Below are 8619 nucleotides of genomic sequence, written 5' to 3' on the forward strand. Positions count from 1 at the left end.
ATTGGTTGTAGCTATGCTATTGTGGCTTTTTTTATTGTTTATTCTTGAAAAAGAAAAACATGATTCATTACGCTAAAACAATATATATATCATAAAATACGGGGTTAAAGTATAGTAAATAACGGCGGAAAAAGGTGACATGCTTTACTTATCTTTATTAACATGCTTTAGTCTCTATTCATTGGTAATAATTAAATAATTTGAGGAAAATTGTTTTAAGGGGACACAGCCCCCTGTTAGTTTAGGTTAGCCGGTGTTTACTGTAATTTTACCTAAATAAGCCCTAATCTTTTTTTTTCCGATTTACATAGTCTCTGCAATTTATGTTGAAGCAGGAGTCGAAGTCGGGACTTTTTTACTGACTCCGACTACAGCAGCACCAAAGTTGCTCCGACTCTGACTCCACAGCCCTGGTGGACTACAAATTACCCCAGGCAAGGTGCTGCCTTGTTAGGCCAATTATTAGCTAGGGAAGGTGTGATCCAGGTACATGTGTCGGCAAGGTGGGCAGTGCCTACCCTGACTAAAATTATAAAATGGCAATTATTAAATATAAATAGTAAAGGCATAGGAGAATTATGCCTACCTAAGAGATCGACTTACGTAGGCAAATTCTCCCATGCCTTTCATCCGCAGTACATGTAATGCGCGTAAGTACGTGCCGTCGACGCTGCTTCAAACCTTCAATGACATCGTTCTATAAAGGCAGTTGAAATTCTGCCTTTGCACCGTGGACTGCGTAGTGCGCATGCGCAGCAGCCAACCAAGTTTCTTGGCGGGTTTTTCCAAACATGGATTGTCATTATCTTAAGAGTATCTTAAGAAACAAAGAGAAGAATGGAGTTCGTGTCCAAATTTGGTAAGTACATTTCTTTGAGCTATATACAGTGCAAACAGGAAGTGGTCATGTTTAGACTTTAAATCATTTGCCTTTTCAAAGCCACCACATTTGCCTTTTCAAATCCACCACATTTACCTTTTCAAAGCCACCACATTTGCCTTTTCAAAGCCACCGCCACCATTTGCTTTGCCTTTTCAAACCCACCACCACCATTTGCATTGCCTTTTCAAACCAACCACCACTATTTGCTTTGTACCATTTGCTTTGCCTTTTCAGACCTACCACCACCATTTGCTTTGCTTTTTCAAACCAACAACATTTTCATTTTCAAACCACATTAAGGGCACTCACATGTCAGTATAACCACACTCACAGTTTAGTAGACATGTGTTCAGTGTTCAGTTGATTCACAGCTCAGACAGAGAGCTGTGACCTCTCGCTCCCCCATCTTGCAGTGACTGAGGCACGTCCATACTTCCGGGTTTTATAGTCCCTCCCCCTCCCACCAGAAGGGGCGTGGCCTTCATGGCATGATTGACAGGAGAATCTCAACATTTTTAAAACATTAATAAGTCTTTTATTTTTCATCGATGGGGAAAATCCTGTTATCCTGCACAGCGGAGGGGGACTCTGAGTAAGATGGCCAAAAATCACAGCTGTAAATGGTAGCGTTTGTTCTAAAATCAATATGCAGTGCAAACAAGAGGTGGTCAAAATTTGAGTTTTAGTTATATAGATAGATAAAGTGACCCGAGGACTGTCTTGTAGATTTCTGGGTATTGGATTGAAAGAGGTGAGATATGTTACTGGGGATGATGCAATGAGTCTCATGGTAGACAGTACATAAGCGGGCTTTGGTGCATCTTGACTCCAGCGGCTCCCAGCCAAGGTGATTTAACATATCGGAAACACTTGACTGTCTTGAGTAGTCGTTATAGACAAACCGGCTGCACGCCTCTAAACCTTGTCAAGGGTGTCAATGTTATTTTTCCGGTGAGGGTCCCATATTGTCTGGCCATATTCCAACAGTGGGCGGACAAGTGCTTTGTACGCTACCTCCTTAGTTGGTTTGTCACAACCGGATACGTTTCTCTGGAGAAGGCCCAGTTCTGTTTGCTTTTGTAGCAATCTGGTTTATGTGTCCGTTCCAGGCTAGGCCAGATGTGAGTTCAACTCCCAGGTATGGGTGGTGATCAACTTCTTTAAGCAGGCTGTCTCCCATCTTGTACCGGTTCATGCTCGGCTTGGCTTTATAAGTAACTCATGGAAAAGCATTTGGTGTGATTGAAACCCATTTGCCAAATGGTTTCCCAATTGCAAAGATGGTTTATGTCATTTTGAAGAACCTTGGCATCTTCAGCAGATTTGATTTCTCGATAAACAGCACAGTCGTCTGCGAAGAGTCGCACTTGAAGACATATTTTCAGGCAGATTGTTGATGTAGATCAAGAACAGCAAGGGCCCCAACACCGTTCCCTATGGCACACCGGACTCAACTGGAGATTGTTGTGATGACTCACCGTCTTCTACGACCTTTTAATGACATTTAGACCACTAAGGTGGAGGAAGGGGAAGGGGGGGGGGGGGGGGAGGAGAGGAGGGGAGAGGAGAGGAGAGTGAGTAGAAGTTACTTAAAATTAGAGAATTCAAGGTTCATTCCATTGGGTTGTAAGCTACCCAAGCGAAATACGATGTGCTGCACTGATCCTATTCCCCACTCATTCTCCATTATATTGATGACTGCAATGGGGCTACATCCGGCCTACACTAATAAACCATTCGGAAAGAAACCCCTTGCCAATAGCTGAAAATCCTCCAATGCAATAGTGATGATCTTGCTGAAAAACATTAACTATGACAGATATTTGAGCCCGTTCCCAAAGAACTCATTAACCTCATCACCAACTTCCACCCTCCCTTCAAATTTACCTGGACAATGTCAGACACCTCTCCTCTTTCTTGATCTTTCTCTCTCTCTCCATCAGACTATCAAATGACTCAATTACAAACCTACCAACTCCCACAGTTATCTGGACTACACTTCTTCCCACCCTGCCTCTTGCAATGATGTTATTCCCTACTCTCAATTCCACCATCTGCTCCCAAGATGAGGTTTTTCATGGCAGGACATCCGAGATGTCCTCATACTTCAGGGAACGTGGGTTTCCCCTCCCCCCTCCTCTCCTCTGTTATAGATGTCCTCACATGTCAAGAGAGTCAAGAGTCAAGAGTCAATTTAATTGCCATTTGGACCCCTGGAGGTCCAAACGAAATGCCGTTTCTGCAGCCATACATTACACACAAATAGACCCCAGACACAACATAATTACATTTTACATAAACATCCATCACATAGCTGTGATGGAAGGCCAAAAAAACTTATCTCTCCACTGCACTCTCCCCCCCCCGATGTCAGAGTCAAAGTCAAAGCCCCCGGCTGGCGATGGCGATTGTCCCGCGGCCATTGAAGCCACGCCGGGTGGTGCGAGGTCGCACACCGGGTCTTGGTGTTGGAGCCCCCGGTGTGCGCTCGCAAAGTCCCGCGGCCATTCCAGCCGCGCGGGGCAGTGGTGTCAGGCCCCGCTCCAGGAGCTCTTCAACCCCGCAACACGGGCGGGAGAATTCGCCGTTGCAGGAGCCCCGAAAAGCGGTCTCCCTCCGGTGCCGCCGTCCGCAGACCCGCAGTAGCAGCCTTCGTATCAGCAGCAGCAGCGGCATCGGCAGCAGCAGCAGCAGCAGCAGCAGTGGCAGCAGCAGCAGCAGCGCTCCTCCACCGCTCCACCCGCTCCGGTCTCGGCCAGCTCCGCGACGGCAACGGTGAGTCGGCACCAGAGTCCACGGCTTCTTCCCGTTGGAGGCCGCTCCTCGTTGCGGCCTCAACGACACCTGAGACCCGACGAGAAAAAGGTCGGGTCTCCAGTGCAGGGAGAGATTCAAAAGTTCCCCCCCCCCTCCCACCCCACCCCCATCCCCCCCCACACACACCCCAATGAAAATAACAAAAAACTACATAAAAACACAGACAAAAAAATAATAAAAACGCGGACAGGCTGCAGAGGCCGCTGCTAGCCTGAGCCGCGCCGCCTACCGGATGTGTCTCCTCTGTGTCCCATTGTTCTGTTCTCACGCTCCCTTCCCCCAGAAGCAACAAGACAGAGTTCCCCAGGTCCACACCTTTCACCCCACCAACCTCTCGCATCCAACACATTATCCTCTAACATTTCTGTCACCTCCTATGGGGTCCCATCACGAATCAATCACATCTTCCCATCTCCACTACTTTCTGCCTTGCACATAGACTGCCCCCACCACAACACCTTGGTTCACTCATCCCTTCCTACCCAAACCATCTCCTCCCCGGGTACTTTCCCCAGCAATGCAGGAGATCCAACACATGCCCTAATATCTCCTCCCTCGACTCCATCCAGGGACCCCAGTCCTTTCACATTTTCACATGTACCTCGTCTAACCTCATTTACTGCATCCAGCGTTCTCGATGTGGGCTTCTGTACATCAGCGAAACAAAACGTAGATTCGGCGACCGTTTCACTGAACCCTTCAATCGGTCTGCCGAGGCTTATACTACAGGATTTACTGGTTGCTAACCATTTCACCTTCCCCATTCCCATACTGACCTATCTGCCCTGGGCCTCCTAATCCCACTGCAGAACTAGGCCCATAACCCTGCAGGTCAAGATTGTTGAAGCACAGTTCCAGGCACTGATGAGTTTCTGCCCGCTGCCCCTAACATATATCGAGTTCCAAACCACTAGCAGTCTCCAGGTGAAAATGATTCTCCTCATCTCTCCACAATTTCTTACACAAATTAGTTTCAATATATCATCCAGTCTTTCACACCTCAAGGAGAGGTGTAAGGGGAAATTTGTAAGGGGCCACATGTATCTCAAATAAGTCTCCACTCCGTTCCAAAAAAAACAATCTCAAAGTATCCAATCTTTCCTTCAGCTAAAATATTCTCGTAAATATCCAATGTATTGCAGTCACCAGATAACTGGAACTTCAAATCATCCTCACACAACACTAACCTCAACTATAAACTATGGACTGTCTTGCATTAAATAATTCTGGTCTTTTTGTACTAGTGGTGGGATTGTTAAATTACAATATTGAATTGTATTACCTATTATCTATATATTTGCAGGCCTGCGCTGTTGCAAATAAAAATGTCATTGTTCCGTTGTCGGTAAACATGACAATCAAATACTCTTGACTGTTGAGAACTGTATGTAGTACTTAAACTGCGATTTAGCCAGGAATGAAAGTAATGCCCCTGTCCCACTTAGGAAACCTGAACGGAAACCTCTGGAGACTTTGCGCCCCACCCAAGGTTTCCGTGTAGTTCCCGGAGGTCAGTCAGTCTCCCTACCTGCTTCCATTACCTGCAACCTCCGGCAACCGCCTGCAACCTCCGGGAACCACACGGAAACCTTGGGCGGGGCGCAAAGTCTCCAGAGGTTTCCATTCAGGTTTCCTAAGTGGGACAGAGGCATAACTTAACTTAGCACCTTTTGGTAATATAACCTTTGGTAATATCACATTTAAACTCAGTGATTGCGTCATCCACTGCGTTATCAGTTCGGCATTTCGGCTTTCTTTCGTCTCCATGCTGAATAAATACGTACACAATTCCAGCATAGTTTCAGGGAAGAAACGAAAGCATTCGGTATCCTTATCTAACCATCCTGTCTAATTGTCTCTCTTCCAATAAAGGACATTTGAAACAAATAAAGCTACCCAGCGGCTCTCCAAAATGACCCGTGTCGGCAGATTAGACCAAACAAATTTTTAACAATTCATATTCGGGGGTTTTTCTCGAGTAAAAAATAGCAAAGGTGGGACGTCTCGCCATGAAAGCTCCCATTACTGGTCATTAAATTTATTACATGCCATATATCAATAGTGGGTTTTTTTAAAAGCTTAAAACGCTAAGGCTAAGTGTTTGAATTTGCACAATCGTCAGATAATCAGGAAAGTTACCTGGAAGAAAGCGGAAGTTTACTGAGTAAATGCCGCACGTAATTATGTAATTCAGTGAAATTTCTGACCTACCTATGAAAGATATATAAACAATTCACCCCAGTGACGTTTTCATAAAAGTAGATAGCGTGGTTAAAACTGTAGTTTAATTTATCTTGCTCACTTTTGTGTTGTCAGCCTTATCTCAATCTAGTTGAGGTGCAGGGACGTAAGGAGGTTTTGATTTGCAAGTGGGCCAGATCTGTCTGATACATTGCTCTCAGAATGCATCCCTTCACCACTGTAGCTGTGTTGGTCCTTGGTTGTTTTGCAGTCCTGGGGAACTGTGCCCCGAGGTTGAATTCAAAGAGAAGGAATGCGGTTTGTCGAGTTGAAGAACGATTACTGCGACAAATGAGACACATGTGATGTCCAGAGATGTGAGTGAATGTTTCTGTCTTTCACTCTGTGTGGAACTTTTTGCTGTTCCGTGCTTTTAGAATTACATTAATTCACACCAATAATTCCACAGGCTCAAAGGAGAATAGACAATAGATGTAGGAGTAGTCCATTCAGTACTTTGAGCCAGCACTGCCATTCAATGTGATCATGGCTGATCATCACCAATCAGTACCCCGTTCCTGCCTTCTCCCCATATCCCCTGACTCCGCTATCTTTAAGAGCCCAATCTTGCTCTCTCTTGAAAGTATCCAGACAACTGGCCTCCACTGCCCTCTACTGCCCTCTGAGGCAGAGAATTCCACAGACACACAACTCTCTGTGAGAAAAAGTGTTTCCTTGTCTCCGTTCTAAATGGCTTACCCCTTATTCTTAAACTGTGGCCCCTGGTTCTGGACTCCCCCAACATCGGGAACATGTTTCCTGCCTCTAGCATGTCCAAACCCTTAATAGTCTTATAAGTTTCAATAAGATACCCTCTCATCCTTCTAAACTCCAGAGTATACAAGCCCAGCATTTCCATTCTCTCAGCATATGACAGTCCCACCATCCCGGGAATTAACCTTGTAAACCTACGATGCACTCCCTCAACAGCAAGAATGTCCTTCCTCAAATTAGGGGACCAAAACTGCACACAATACTGCAGGTGTGGTCTCACTAGGGCCCTATACAACTGTGGAAGGACCACTTTGCTCCTATACTCAACTCCTCTTGTCATACAGGCCAACATGCCATTCGCTTTCTTCACTGCCTGCTGTACCTGCATGCTTACTTTAATTGACTGATGGACAAGGACCACCAAATAATGCTATCTAAATCTGCCGCTGTATCATCTTCCCCACCACCGATGTCAGGCTAACTGGTCTAACTGGTCCTTGTTTTCGCCGCCTTTCTTAACAAGTGGGATAACAATAGCTACCCTCCAATCCATAGGCACTGATCCTGAATCTATAGAACATTGGAAAATTATCACCAATACATCCGATGAAGAAAGGTCCCAACTTGAAACATCTTTTATCCATCTCCTCTCAAGATGCTGCCTGACCTGCTGACTTACTCCAGCACTTTATGTTCTACGTAAAGATGTCTAACTGCAATGAAAGAGGCTTCAGGAATATTGTGTACAGATCTGGTCTTCCTATGAAAGGAAGAAAATAGATAGAGTGCAATGAAGGATCACCATATCAATTCCCAGCATGGGAGGACTGGCCTCTGTGAAGAGATAGAGCTGACTAAGCATATGCCCATTCTAGTTCAGGAGAATGAGAGGTCATCTTAATGGGGTAGAAACTTTTTCGCTTGACTTGGTTGGTGCTAGCATGATGTTTCTCTTGCCTTGCGTGTCTGGAAGCTGTGTTTCGCAAGTCCAAACTATATTCTGTATTCATATTTTATGATGCCTGAGATGATGGACATGGTGACATGAATATGGAACAGTAGAACCTGTGACACTTCACATTCTTGCCTTTTGAGCTCAGAAACTAGCAGCAGCATAATTCTGCATGTTGAAAACTGCCCAGTATTTCCTTTATTCGTGCTATATTTTAATATCAGCTCACTTTGGTTCATAATCACGTGTACCGAGGTACAGTTAAATCTTTTGTTGCGTGCTATCCAGTCATCAGATAGACAATACATGATTACAATTGAGCCATTAAGGGAATAAGGTTAGTGCATGGTGAAGCCAGCAATGTCTGATCGAGGGCCACCAATGCGGTAGATAATAGTTCAGCACTGCTCTCCGGTTGCGGTCGAATGATACAGTTGTCCGATAACAGCTGGGAAGAAACTGTCCCTGAATCTTGAGGTATGCATTCTCACACTTCGATACCTTTTGCCTGATGGGAGAAGGGAGATAGGGAGATAGCAACACATCTACAAGATTGGAAATATAGAATAGAATAGTTTCTTTATTGTCATTGTAACATGGACCATGTACAACGAAATTTAAAATGTCAGCCAGTCAGTGCAGCATGGTATGGTGAGACTTATGTGATATGTGAATGAATAGCAACTAAAGATTACTCATTGAGCAGTTATCACTTTCCTAGATTTGGAGCTCGTGGGTTAGATAATAATGGGGAAAACCACAAAGGTTGGCACATTAAACAACCATGCACTTTCACTTTGATAGTTAAAAATGGCAATTACCATACTTGCTGATGTTTCTAGATTTGAAGTAATGCGGTGGTTCAAAAATTAGAAATGGTATAAAACAAACACAGATATAAGAAATGTCAGCCCATTTCAAGAGAAGCTTTCCCATACCTATGGACAGGCAACATCTCAGGTCAGGCCCATTCTTCAGACTGATTAGTCGTGGTGCAAAACGTTATCTGTTA

Source organism: Leucoraja erinacea, chromosome 19 (genome assembly GCF_028641065.1).
Source record: "Leucoraja erinacea ecotype New England chromosome 19, Leri_hhj_1, whole genome shotgun sequence".
In the NCBI taxonomy this organism is placed as follows: domain Eukaryota; kingdom Metazoa; phylum Chordata; class Chondrichthyes; order Rajiformes; family Rajidae; genus Leucoraja; species Leucoraja erinaceus.